Source organism: Aotus nancymaae, unplaced genomic scaffold (genome assembly GCF_030222135.1).
Source record: "Aotus nancymaae isolate 86718 unplaced genomic scaffold, 86718_ANA_hifiasm-v0.15.2.pri h1tg000040l, whole genome shotgun sequence".
In the NCBI taxonomy this organism is placed as follows: domain Eukaryota; kingdom Metazoa; phylum Chordata; class Mammalia; order Primates; family Aotidae; genus Aotus; species Aotus nancymaae.
The window spans coordinates 6,758,985-6,773,418 of record NW_026988454.1 but is presented as its reverse complement, the minus strand read 5'-3'; the positions used below and the strand labels follow the sequence as shown (position 1 = coordinate 6,773,418).

The 14,434-nt window shown below is 40.6% G+C and overlaps 1 protein-coding gene across 3 annotated transcripts in view; it reads right to left on the bottom strand.

Annotated features, from left to right (window-relative positions):
* PRKN (parkin RBR E3 ubiquitin protein ligase) overlaps positions 1-14,434 on the bottom strand; it is a 1,419,146-nt gene that overhangs the window by 222,056 nt on the left and 1,182,656 nt on the right. The window lies entirely within an intron of this gene.

The following is a 14,434-nucleotide window of genomic DNA, read 5'->3' as shown; positions in this document are numbered from 1 at the left end:
TCTTAACCTTCATGTTATCTTCTATACACATACACACACATGCACACACACACGCACACACACGCATCAGTCCTTATGTTGATGGCTGATGTCTCTCCAGTAATTTTGATTGCTTGAATCTTGTTCTCTAGTAAATGCCTCAGGAAGAATTCCTGGGAAAAATATTTACTGTGTTCTTCCATATTAACAGTTTATTTAGGGTTTTTATTCTTGATAATAAGTTTGGCTGAATAAAAAGTCTTTATATTATACATAGAAGGAATATATGGAATTATAGCTCCTTATACATATAAGGAATATATAATCCTAATATATTATTTACAAAGGGATTGTGTGTATGTGTATGTGTATGTTTGTGTGTATATATATATGTTTATATATAAATATAAAATATTTATATATTATAAATAGAATAATGTAACTATAAAATAATATATAAAAAATATATAATCCTGATAGACATACAGGGATTGTGTGTATGTGTGTTGTGTGTGCGTGTGTATTATATATATGTGTATATATAAATATTTATATATATTTCCCCCTTGAGTATCTTAATCTCTTACTTCATGTTCTTCTGGTATAATGTATTACAGATAAGCCTAAAAATAATGTTTTTTTTTTCCTTTGTAAATTAATTGCCCTCTTTTGCCTAGATGCCCAAAAGTCTTTTTTTTCCACTTCTTTAGAATCCAGGAATTTTATTAGGATAATATCTTGGTGCTGGTCATTTTTGAGTCAGTTTTCACCAGCATACTGTGTCAGGAAAGTTGTACTGGATTTAGCTTTTGGGATTCACTTTGTTCTCTTGCTTTGATATTTTTAAATGTCATTTCTAGTGTACATATATTGGATCTTCTTTACCTCACTTCTAATTCCACAGCTTATCTCAAATCCCTTTTTAATTTTTCTTTGTGTTTTTTAGAATTTTCTTCATTTTTCACTTTCCGTTTCTTTTAAGACAATATTGATCGTATGTATTTGTGTAATTTCTTAATAATTTGGTTTATCTTGAAAAGGTTATTTTGCTTTCCTCTGATTTGGGGTATTCCCCCATTGTCCATAATGATGCTATTCTGTTCTTCATTCACTTTATCATTTTAATAACTTTGTATGAGACTTAACTTTGCTTCTTTTCTGCTAGAGTTTTACCTTGTTCCTTTGCTGTTGCTCAGTTTCACATGAAATTAGTTCCCCTGTAACGTTACAAAGAGGTAGGATTCAGAAAAGCTGTAGACTTTGTCTTCTGGTGTTTTGGACAGTGTTTAAAAATATGAGAGCTTCCTTTCAGCAACCTCACGACTCTGTTACCCCATTTTTAACTGGGCTTTTTCTTTCCTTTTTTTCTTTTCTATTCTGAGCAAGTTTCTCCTCAGTGTGGGGCTTTGTCCTGAGAGGGGCATTTGGCTGGGGAAATCTGGTGGGTCATGAGACCTAAAGTGCTCCAAGCCCTTTAGACCTTATTTTAACTTTTGCACTCATTCTTCTATCGTTTTTTGCATCCACATACCCTGAGTTTGGCATATCTTGTCAATAGTTTGAAGACAGTAAATAATTATAGAAAAAAAGTAATAAGCTCTAACTCCATTAAGTGACAATTAAGTAAAGAATTCTAAGAAGATAATCAATAGCAATGGAAAATAATAATAGCAATGGAAAATAATAATAGCAATGGCAAATAATAACAGTGAATCAGGATTGTTTTACCTACATAAATAATTATTTTAAATAAGTCACTCTTAAGTAACTTTCTATTTTCTCATTTGACAACAGATCAAGTCTATTTAATTTTGTTAGGTAATTTTATTACTATGAGAAAAGCTTTTATCTAGGAAGAAGTTAATCTGTGGACAGTGTCCAATAACAATTTAGAAATTCTGTTGACTGCATTCATTCTTTGTGTCTTAAATTCTTTGTGTCCCTCTTTCTATTCATTAGCTATGGAATTTATTTAAAATTATACTATTGTATTTATTCTGTTTATGATAAACTCAAGAGCATTTGAGCATATAATTCCCTTTTTAAAGGAAGACAAATATTTTAACATATGTGCCTGGGAATTTCTGATGACTAAAAAGTACACACAATACATGAAATATGCCTACTGAAAGTATTACTTTTCAAAATTAAAATTTGACCTAGCACAAAGAATATGCTAGTATCTGTAGAAAGCTTAATACAGTAAGGAAATAACTTAGCCATGTAATTACATATCATTAGCAAAGATCCTTACTAGTTCCCTTCAGGATATGATCCACAGTTTCCATAGATCCTTTAAACTACTTACTGGCACAAAGTTGAAAGTGCATTGATGGAGGGTTGTGACAAGCTGGCACTAAGTAATACAGAATACTTATTTATCTCAGTATAAAATCTCTCTGATAATGGTAAAGTAACTAACTAATAAATCTACCCCAATTGGTGGAAGGGAACAAGCACAGTTCCCTTGATATTCTTATATTAGTTTCAAGGGTTTTTTTTACTTAACAATATTGAATAGCATTTTATAAACAGAACCAACTTGGAGGAATGTGATTAATTTATAATGTGAACTGGGTTTATATAGAGTCCACCCTCAACTGAACTCAAAAGTAGAAATTATCTAAAAATCACTCATGCATGTTTTGTCTATGGAATGCACAGTGAGCACCTGTGTGTGTGTGGATATGCTAATATTTACATGTCAAACTACACTGACAGTTTTAAGCTATTATTAAAAATAGTTTGCAAATTTCTAGATATGCTTTCATAAAGGGGATAATCCAGAGACAGAAAACTAAAAGAATTTTGAATTGATGGTACAATATTTGCATAAATATTTGAAAATAAATGTTAACATTCATAAAGAATACTACTCTGCACCTAAGGAAAACAGTAAGTGTTTTTCTCCTGTATTTCATCAGATTACAGCAAAAACAATATTTCATTAGTATGTGTTACATAGGTAGAATCTTGAGTCACTGCCATACTTTCTATTTTATTTCTTTGGGGAGGAAAATTATGCAGTCTTTACGTGTATGCTCATGGATTCTCTTAAGAACAAAATGTATTCATTTTAAAGCATAACATAGAAGTTTCAATAAACTCCCATTTTAAGAATCTCAATAATGGGCCATGGGAGAGTATGATGAAATAGATTTTGTATTTTGTTGGTCTGTAGGCAGTTAGGAGACCTGGATTTGGGTAGAATAGTGTTCTATAATGAAGGAACGGTTGCAAGTTCAAGCCCCAGAAGGGCTGGTGAACTTCCCCTTTCTTGCTGGCTGTTGACTGCATGTTAAGTACATTAAAGGAACAGGGGTGGTCACCTGAGAAGTGTGGCCATGGAGGAATCAAGCCTGAACATCCCCTACCACTGAAAGACCATCCAAAAGGCCTCTCTCCTGTAGGAGAGGACAGGCTGCCTCACTCTGATGCTTAATTTGCAGGCTTTCATAGAAAAAGAAAAAAAGAAAGAATCTAATTTTAAAAACTGCAAGAAATGTAAAGTACAGGAATCCTAGGTAAAACTCAAGTCTGAGAAAAATGGCAAATGTTCTGTCAGAATGAGTCAATGCTTGCTGGCCATCCAGGAACTATGTGGTCCCCTTTCAGGTCCTCCCAGCTAAGGAGGTTGATTTTGTACTGTCATGGTGTTTCCCAGAGTATCCTTTTGGGGGCACTCAGGTACAGCTCTTGGGCCTCCTTTGCTTCCCCACACCACTCCATAAATTCTAGCTTTTGTTACATCTCAGCCAAAATCACCTGGGGGACTCCCTCCACAGGCTTTTCCCTCAATCCCTCCTAGAGCAGAGGGATCCCGATGAGGCTTCTGTTCACTGAGCTACTGCTGTGTACCAAACCACGGCACCGACACTTTGCTGCTCGGTTGATTCTCTGTTCACTCTGTGAAGTGATGGATGAGGCCTCGGAGCCACAAAGAAGTGCAATCCTTTGCTGACATCCACACAGGCAGAAAACGCACAGTGCAGCATTAGAACTCAGGCTGAGACTCTCAAGACCACGCTTTCCACAATGCCCAGCTACCTCTTTCTCTTATTCCCTTTTATTTAAAAAAATTCAGTCCAGCACAGTAGCTCACGCCTGTAATCCCAGCACTTTGAGAGGCTGAGGTGGGAGAATCATTTGAGACCAGGAGTTTGAGGCCAGCCTAGGCAACATAGCAAGACCCCATTTCTACAAAAAGTTGTAAAAAAAAAAAAAAATGACCTGGGCAAGGCATGAACCTGTAGTCCCAGCTACTTAGGGGCTGAGGTGAGAGGATCATCTGAGCCTAGAAGTTCAAGGCTTCAGTGAGCTGTGCTCACACCACTGCACTCTAGCCTGGGCAACAGAGTGAGACTCTGTCTCAAAAAAAAAAAAAAAATCAGCTCACTATTCCTCTGTCATCTTTTAGAAACGAATGAAAAATAGTTTATTAAAGAACTTCCTCTTTGGATTAAAAAAACTAAAATAACTATATAGAAGAATATCAGCTTATGATTTAGCCATTTCTCCTTGCTATGTGGAAAATGTCCAATTTTCTATATGCATTAGAATTTTTTTTTTCAAAAAAGAAGCACTCCTTAGATTGTCGTAATCTTCATCATCTTCTTTGTTTTTCATTTGCAGGTGGTTAGCCTGAGAGTGTCTGTGACAGTCTAAGTGGTGGCCCCATGATACTGCTGTTTTTATTCTCTATTCTGTTGCTAATAATGTATTCTTCATTCCTGGACATCTGTCAGCTACTGATAAAGTGAATTGTCTTGAGAAAGGGCTGGATCTTGTTATTTGCACAGAAAAAACTATAGGTGGCTGAAATCAAATGCAAAAAGGTAACATCAAATGACACATTAAAAAAAACCCAATAAACAAAAAAACAAAACAAGCAACAGACCATATCCAGAAGTACAATGTATGAAGTTTTTTTCTTTTTTTCCAGATATTTCAGGTGACCCAATGCCAAAAAGCATCTCAATTTCTAGTGGTTGTGGAATCTTCTGGAAAAGAGATCAAAACCAGTTGGCTTCCTTGTTTCCTCTGCATGTGTGACACAGAGCCGCACCCACTGGAAGGGGAAGGTTACAAAGCCTGTTACCCTCACAAGGGTTCCTACAGCTGATGTGACGTCAGAGACTCCTGTAGACTGTGGAAACAGGACCACTAAGCACCCCTTCCTGATGGAGTGCACTGCAGACAGCAGGGCTGTCTGTGGCTGTAAATTATTTCACTCTTTGCTCTCGTCCCAGAGAAAAAGCTTTAGGTAGCACTGTTAGTCCGAAAATCCAAGAGCCTTGTCCCTCAGATAAATGAGCTGTGGCACCGGTCACTGCCACCATCCTCCTTCCTGGCCTTTTTCTTTTCTTGAATTCAGTATTTTCACCTCTCTTCCTTCTGTCCTGAAGTGACCGTGATAGTTTGTAGGTGATTCTGAGGGAAGGGTGACATGTCATCTGTCTGGAAGTTTTGTGTAAGGCTATGGGGGTGGGGACAGTGAAATGGGTTAGCTCCACTGAGCATTTAATGACCTAATTAGAACTTGGATGATCCAAAATATTTTCAAAAATCATCTTCTGGACTGTATTAGATGGTTTCATATTTATAAATAACTGAAATGGACAAGCCTCTAACACTGAGGAGGCCTTTTGGGGTGAAGGCCAGGAAGCTGCCTCAATGCCAAGGCACACCTGAGCACAGGTATGAACAGCCAGGTGCTCTGGATGTCCACCTACATCCCTCCAAAGATCATCACAATGCACCCCTCAGGCCCTGCATCATCACATCAGAGGCTCAAGCTGCCCGTCATTCTGATCACCCAAACTCCCAGTCCCAAATGGGTCTATACATTTCCTAATATCAGCCAATTTCCACGTATCCCTTCTCTCCTAAGCCCTTTTCCTGAGTCCCCTGGAATTCCCGTTCCATGATAAACTAACTCCCCTGTATAATCAGCCTTTTGAAAGGTTTCCCTGTCTACACTGACTTAACCGAAACAGATTCATCTCCCTTGCAGGGAGTGAAGGCTGCTTTTCCTTTCATGTTCACATCCTTCAAGGCCAGAGGTGAAGCTGGTTGTCTCTTGGCTCCTTAACAATGCCCCTAAACGCTTGGTCTTCCTCTCCCTTGAAAAACCCACCACTCCTCTGAGACCCATGCTTCACTCTCACCTCCTCACCGCTGCCCTCTGATCTCCTGGACGCAGGCCCTCATTCTTGGGAGACTGTAGTTTCAGGCTGTTCTCACCTCTGCTCTGATTCTTGTCATCACTCTGGGGACTTGCTCCTGTATGAATAAGCCACCATCAACCTATTCTTTGTGTTACCTTCTCATCCTGCTGACTTTTTCTCATCCTTCTATTCTCATGGTCCATCCCCAGGCCCTGTCATCCTGAGAAATTGTACCACCTGTGAAATCCCAATTCCAGTGATCATCTCTTTTCTTTCCAAATCTCTTGCTAAAGTGTGAGCATTGCTTAAATTCTTAAACTTCATTAAGACTTCTAATTAATTGGCCCCACATTTCCTCTCCAGCCATGGGCCTCTCCAAGCCCACCTTACTTCCTGGCTTGACAGCTTCCATCATCCACCACCAGAAGAAATGCCTGGAAAACACAGATCTCCGTGGCCCTCTTTATCTGATGGCAAAATCCCAGGCCTGGAAAATGCCACCTCCACCTTCCCCAGGCATGCACCCCTACAGCTGAACACAACGGCATGACGGCTTTCTCTTAAGCAACTGACCACAAACTTCAAATGCACATTTACAACTTCCTCAAGATTGTATTGTGTTTCTCCAGTGACATGTTTTCTCTTCTCTCTTCCCCCCAACCCGCCAAAAAAGGGGTTGAAATAAAAAGGATGAAATGAGATAGTTACAAAAGCATAGGAGATAGAAGTTTTTATATAGTGAGGGTAAGAAATATCTTTATAAATGTTAGTAATAGTTACGAAAATTAGTAGAATTAAGATAATAAGTGAAGTAGTTATAGAAGAAGAGAATGCATTTATTACTTTTATTTGGAGTTGCACCAATTTTTTTGGTCCTAAGACCAATGTAGGTGGGACCCTCCTCTCTCTAGCCATTCACTGGACAACATACTATACATTTAACTGAGAAGAGAGGAACCGTGGCTGATGTCCTGATGTGCTCAACGGATCAGGAAGACACAGCAGTGAAAAAGGACATCTGCCTTCATGGAGCCGTCATACTCCATCTCTCCTCTCCGCATCCCTGCAACTGCAAACATGCCTGCACCTGCACCCACCCGCTCCAGCCCCTCTCACAACACAAAAAGTGGCCTTCCTCCTGTCAGGGGCCGATTCCTCCATCTGTGCTGGACCTGGGCCCTTCTTGCCTTCCAAAGTGCTTCCCTTTTTCAGTTCTCTGGTCTCCCTCTCAAATCACCAAGAAATTCATCTCTGTGGAATCCTACCTCTGAGTGTTATACAAATTCTGGCCCCTCAATCTTTAAAGAACTGTCTTGTGGTTGCTGCATTTCTCTTTCTTTTGATAGAAAATTTACTAGAAGGAATTATCCTCACCTTCTGTTCACTCTTCATCCAATAAAACTCTGGCTCCTGTCTTTAAGCATCCCCCTAAACTTCTCATCATGGTCATTCGTGATCTTTGCCACGGTGCCACAGGTGAAGGACACTCCCTGGCCTCATCTTCTGCAACCGCTCAGTAGCATTCAACACAAACCACCATTCTAGGTCCGCCTTCTTGGCTTCCTCAACACTATACGGCTCTGAATTTTCTTCTACTTTCCTTAGATTTCTTCCTGGTCTCCTTCGCTGGTTGCTACTCTTTTACCTGATTTCTGAACGTTAGTGTTCCTTAAGGCTCATCAATTATGGTCTCTCCTTTCTTGGCTTCTTCTGAGGATCCCTGTGGATTTAAAATATCCTCTACATGCCAGTAATTCCAAAGTTATCTCTCTATCTTGGACCATGGGTCTTTCTGTTTTCCAAGCTCCCACTCACACATCCAAGTCCCAACTTAGTTCCTTCTCCATGCTTCCGGCATAGCAAGCGTGTTCAGAACTGAAGCTCGCATCCCATGCCTCTGATCTCACCTTCCCCATTTTACTCATCGCAGTCAGACAGAACTTTAAAACTCCTTCCTCTCCCTGACCCACAGCCAGCCAGTCACCAAGTCCTTGAATTCTACCTCTCAATATTCACTTCCTTCTGTCTCCTCTCCAACTGTCTTCATCCAGAGCCTCTCTATATGGCAACAAGATTGACATACTCAAAATGTAACTGGGATAATGCTGGCCCCTTGCTTAAATCTTCCAGGATTTCCCACTGAACTCAGAACAAAACCCATACGCTTGACCCTGGCGTCCGTGGTCCAGATGGCCTTCATCTTGTGGCACTGGCCCTCCTTCTCAGTATTTTCCAGCCACCTTGGTTAATTTAGTGTCTTGAATAAAGCAACTCTTCACCTCCTTGGGGGCACTGGACATGTGCTCTCCTCTGCTTGGGATGCTCTTCTGCCAACTCCCATAATGCTAGCTCCTTCAATGGCTGGTGTCCCCTCAACACTTGGTCTCGGGGCTCCTCCACCAGCCCTCATCTAAAGTAGGTGAACATCCCTATTTGTTTCCATCCTAGAGTCTATTTATGATCAGTAACTGTGACTTCTTCATTTACTATTTTATCCAACACTAGCACAATAATAGTATGAGAAGGTATTCAGTCCATTTTTGTTGAATGAATGAAGGATATTTCCATAAAATGTTGGTGATTAAACCTAAGGTGGAGGAAGCTGGTGTAAATGAAGTTACTTCTGAAATGCAATTGGTCCAAAAGCCCTGAAAACCTTATGGACTCCTGACATCACCCCTCATTTCTGTGGGGCTCATCTAGAACCTCAGAGTGACTTTACTTTCCTACAGTGCAATAATGTCTTTGCCAAAGAATTTGGACTGGGGGAAGGAGTATTGAAAGGTGCTTTATGAATATGAATTGTGAACACAAATCAGAGAAGGGGCCAAGAAGCTAATATAAATGTATTATTTTAAGGAGTTTATTTTTATTTTGGGAAGGCAATGGTTTGTAGTGTCTATTTTTTAATCCAAATCTAAAAAATCAAGGCACCTACTAAAGATAAATGAAACCAGAAAGGAATCACATACCAATAAATTACAGGGCAGGTGTGGGTCTCTGCCATCTTGTAATGAGTTCAGTAATTAACCAGAATCTTTGTAGGTTTTATCAATTCACTTTCTAAGTGAGTATTACACTTATTGTACTATTTTGTTGCCCGTATGTATAGCTGGAATGTAACAGTATTTAAGATCAGAGAAATTTTAGCACAGCACTTAATATTTGTAACTTTTAACTTCCAACTTATTTAAAAATACTCTAAGAGATGGCTGGCCTTTGTAGTTTATCTACAAAAAACTCAGACAAAAATGATTTGTCCAAGGATGCTTGTAATATACGTTAATATAAACATTTTATTTCAACAAGTGATATCAGTTGCCTCAAGCAACCAGTGAGATCCCAAGAGTTTCAGCAGCTTCTGGAGCAGCTGTCCCCACCGCTGGCAGGAATGCTGGTGATGGGAGCTCTCTGCTTCCTCTCAGGAGCCTCGTGCCACCATCTGCCTAGAGGCCAGTCTTGTCGTGAATCAACAGGATATAAATGTCCCTGACAGTTATGCCCTGTTCATATCAGTCACCAAAGAATGCCTGACTCCTGTGCCTCTCCAGGAGATTCCTCAGTCTCTGCGGGCTGAGCCCCAAGCTCCACATCCTCCACATCTGGCTCTGGGCATCCTTTTTCCTACCATGTATTCCAGCTGCCTCAAGCCTGAGATCCTTCCCTCGTGCTGGGGGAACTCACGGGCAGTCAGCAGTAACCACCCCGTCACTATATTCTGCTTTCCCAATGTTTTCCTTACATTCTTCCCTAACTGAAACAGGCTTGTACCCAGGCACTGCTTCACCCACAGCACCCTCAAATGTTTTTGTGACTGCACTCCTAATACCACTAAGCATTGCTCTACAGTGATCTAAGTAGAATATTTTCCCTTTCTCCTTCTAAAGCCCTCCAACTTTCCATTTCAACCCATCAGGCTACACCATACACTATTTCTCCTTCTGTAGTCAGCTACTGACATCCACCTCTCCCTCTCCCTCTCCCTCTCCCCTGCTCCCATTTCTCAAATCTTCAGTTTGCAATTCTGGAGGATCTCAGTGTGCACATGGGTGGTACTCTCAACTCTCAGATTTCCCAAATCCATGACATCAGTTTCTCTGGTCACCTGTCCTCCATCTGAAATCAGACACTCAGTCTCCCTGGGCCTCCTCCCACCTCCTTCGTGCTGACCATGAAGCTCCTTCATAAGCTCAAAGCAAAGTCTTTCATTCTTTGGCCAATGCCTGTTTGTCCAGTTCAATCCTTCTAGTACCCAAATCCCAAAAATTCTTTGAGCCACTGGCGTCTGTAACCAACTTTCCTTGTCCTCTCTCATCTGGCATCTCTGCTTGCCCATCTGAAATTTCGTGGTCAGTCATAATCACTCCCTTAGATTCACCCTCAGCTTATACTGTTACTGTAACAGTGTAAGATTAGATTCACCCTCCGCTTATACTGTTACTGTAACAGTGTTAGATTCACCCTCCACTTATACTGTTACTGTAACAGTGTAAGATTAGATTCACCCTCCGCTTATACTGCTACTGTAACAGTGTAAGATTAGATTCACCCTCCGCTTATACTGTTACTGTAACAGTGTTAGATTCACCCTCCGCTTATACTGTTACTGTAACAGTGTTAGATTCACCCTCCGCTTATACTGTTACTGTAACAGTGTAAGATTAGATTCACCCTCCGTTATACTATTACTGTAATAGTGTAAGATTAGATTCACCCTCCGCTTATACTGTTACTGTAACAGTGTTAGATTCACCCTCCGCTTATACTGTTACTGTAACAGTGTTAGATTCACCCTCCGCTTATACTGTTACTGTAACAGTGTAAGATTAGATTCACCCTCCGTTATACTATTACTGTAATAGTGTAAGATTAGATTCACCCTCCGCTTATACTGTTACTGTAACAGTGTTAGATTAGATTCACCCTCCGCTTATACTGTTACTGTAACAGTGTTAGATTAGATTCACCCTCCGCTTATACTGTTACTGTAACAGTGTAAGATTAGATTCACCCTCCGCTTATACTGTTACTGTAACAGTGTAAGATTAGATTCACCCTCCGCTTATACTGTTACTGTAACAGTGTTAGATTAGATTCACCCTCCGCTTATACTGTTACTGTAACAGTGTTAGATTAGATTCACCCTCCGCTTATACTGTTACTGTAACAGTGTAAGATTAGATTCACCCTCCGCTTATACTGTTACTGTAACAGTGTAAGATTAGATTCACCCTCCGCTTATACTGTTACTGTAACAGTGTAAGATTAGATTCACCCTCCGCTTATACTGTTACTGTAACAGTGTAAGATTAGATTCACCCTCCGCTTATACTGTTACTGTAACAGTGTAATATTAGATTCACCCTCCGCTTATACTGTTACTGTAACAGTGTAAGATTAGATTCACCCTCCGCTTATACTGTTACTGTAACAGTGTAAGATTAGATTCACCCTCCGCTTATACTGTTACTGTAACAGTGTAAGATTAGATTCACCCTCTGCTTATACTGTTACTGTAACAGTGTAAGATTAGATTCACCCTCAGCTTCTTAGTCTCCCGCTTGTTTTTGTTCCATTTCAATGGCAAAACGTCAATGCCAGTACCTTTTCTGTGTCTGTGCCTACACAGATTTGAGTGTGTCAGAAAAACACCCACAGACTGACCTCACTCCAAATTCATCCATATTTCAAGTTTATTCCCTCCTCACCCTCCTAAATGAGTTTCATTATCCTCTCCTGATATGGTCTGGCCATGTCCCCACCCAAAATCTCGTTTTGAATTATAATCCCCATGTGTTGAGGGCGGGACCAAGAGTAGAGTGATTGGATCATGGGGGCAGTTCCCCCATGCTGTTCTCATGATAGTGAGTGAGTTCTCAGGTGATCTGATGGTTTTATAAGTGGCTGGCATTTCCCCTACTTGCACTTCTCCCTCCTACTGCCCCCTTCACCTTCCACCATGATTGTAAGTTTCCTGAGGACTTCCTAGTCATGCGGAACTGTGAGTCAATTAAACTCTTTCCTCTGTAACCTAGTCTCGGGTATTTCCTTATAGTAATTTGAGACCAGACTAATACATCTCCTTTCCCTGTAAAACTCTTCCCCCATCTTTATTCTCAGCTAATGACCTAGCTCTGTTTCACCAAGAAAAGAGAAACAACCAGCAGAGACAGTCAGGAAGGTTTACCGTCAAAACGCTGCCCGCACTGCTATCAGGTGGAACTGGCCCCTCTCTTGTCTAAGGCCACGCCTACGTCCAAGGACCAGTGCTGGGACTGCAGGTGTGCGCCACCACGCTTGGCTTGCTCCCACTTTACTGCAGCCCTGTCTTATGCAACCAGGCTCCTCTTTGTTTTGCCCAGTCCTCCTTCCCTCGCACAGTCACACTGGCTTCTGGAGTATGGTGAATGTTAAAGCCAGGCATGCGGTCACATCAGAGCCTCTGTCCTTGTCTCGTGCACTCTCTGGGAATCTCCTTTCCCAGATGTCACCATGAGGCTTCCCTGGATACCTTTCAGTCTTTATTTACCTGTCACCTGCTCAGTGAGACTCTCCCTGACCACCTTATACAAAATTTCACCTCTTCCTCCGTTGTCCTTCTTTTGTGTGTATCTGTGTGACAGAGTCTTGCTCTGTAACCCAGACTGGAGTGCAGTGGCATGATCTTGGCTCACTGCAACCTCCACCTCTTGGGTTCTGGATTCTCCTGCCTCAGCCTCCAGAGTAGCTGGGATTACAGGCATGCACCACCATGCCCGGCTAATATTTTGTATTTTTAGTAGAGACGGGGTTTCTCCATGTTGGCCAGGCTGGTCTTGAACTTCTGGCCTCAAGTGATCTGCCCACCTTGGCCTTCCAAAGTGCTGGGATTATAGGCGTGAACCACCACACCTGGCCACTGTCCTTCTTTTTCATGTCCTTTTTCTCCATAGCAATGATAACCATCTAACATAATATACACTAAATATGTTTACATGTATAATACGGTTTTCTCTAAGTAGAATATGGAGATTTCTTTTTCACTCCTCTATCCCTATAACCTAGGATGGTATATAGCACAAAGTAGGTGCTCAGTAAGTATCAGCTGAGGGAAAGAAGGAAGTGTGTGTGTGTGGTGTGTGTGTGTGTGTGTGTGTGAGTGTTTTAGGAAATAGAGATCCATATTGCTGTGATACACTATATTACCATAACTAATCCTAGTAATATTAATTTTGATTATGACTCAATTAAATTTCTAGGAGAATGCAAAGTGAACTAACTTTTATAAAACACATCTGAGGAGATGATCACTATTGGCTTTTTTCCATACTAATTACCCACTGACTCTAAAACAAATGTGGAAAAAATCTGCCAATATTCGTACAAGTTAGAAGAGAAGGCTCCATTATCTGAACAGAAATGTCAGGGTAGCAACCAGTGATTGTTGCTTTAAAAAGTCTTTAGGCTTTCACTGGAAAATGGCTGTGAGATCCAGGTGTCTTCATAAGTAGCTGTGTTTCAGACAGTCAGTTATCAATTTTTACCTGCAGTGCAGGATAACTGATTTTGCTTATATTTGAATACACATTTATGCCTGCTATTCTGGAAACTTGCAATATGAAAAAATGAAAGAGGTGTACTGTAATTTGCTAACTCAAGGATGTGGAAGTGATTCCAGTTTCTTATCCTCTCTTAACTAATCCTTTTGCCTTTATTCTCATATTGGAAATGGGCAGTTGCATTTTGCCACATACAGACACCAAACAAAAGCACACAAACCAAAAACTCATTGATGAAAGTGAGCTGCCGCATCTCCATTTGCAGATTTCCTGGTCAAAGTTGGCAGAGACAATCTTTAGGAGTGAAAATAAGTAACACTGGAAGTTAGGTCAACCAACGATTTGCTAACTCTTTAGGGTATTTTAAGAATGACTTGACATCTAGATTTAATATAGTAATACAGAGTTTGTAGTTCCACACAGGGATCAAGAAATGTATTTTTAAGCAGTCAAAACTATATATTTGTGTACATATATATAATATTTAGCATCCTGAATTATTTACTTAGCACATCTATTTAAATTATGATATGCCTCACTGAGCACAACACAGCACTTGAATAATTCACTTTAAACGGCCACCCTTTGTATAGACGTCACACGTTCACATCCGTGTACAAAGAGTCTGCCATGAAATACAGATAACAAACACACAGTACAGAAACCTGGTGAAAAGAGCTCGCACATCCACCCACAGACAGCAACTCAGGAATGTCTGTGACCATCGACCCCTCGGGCAAAATTCATCTC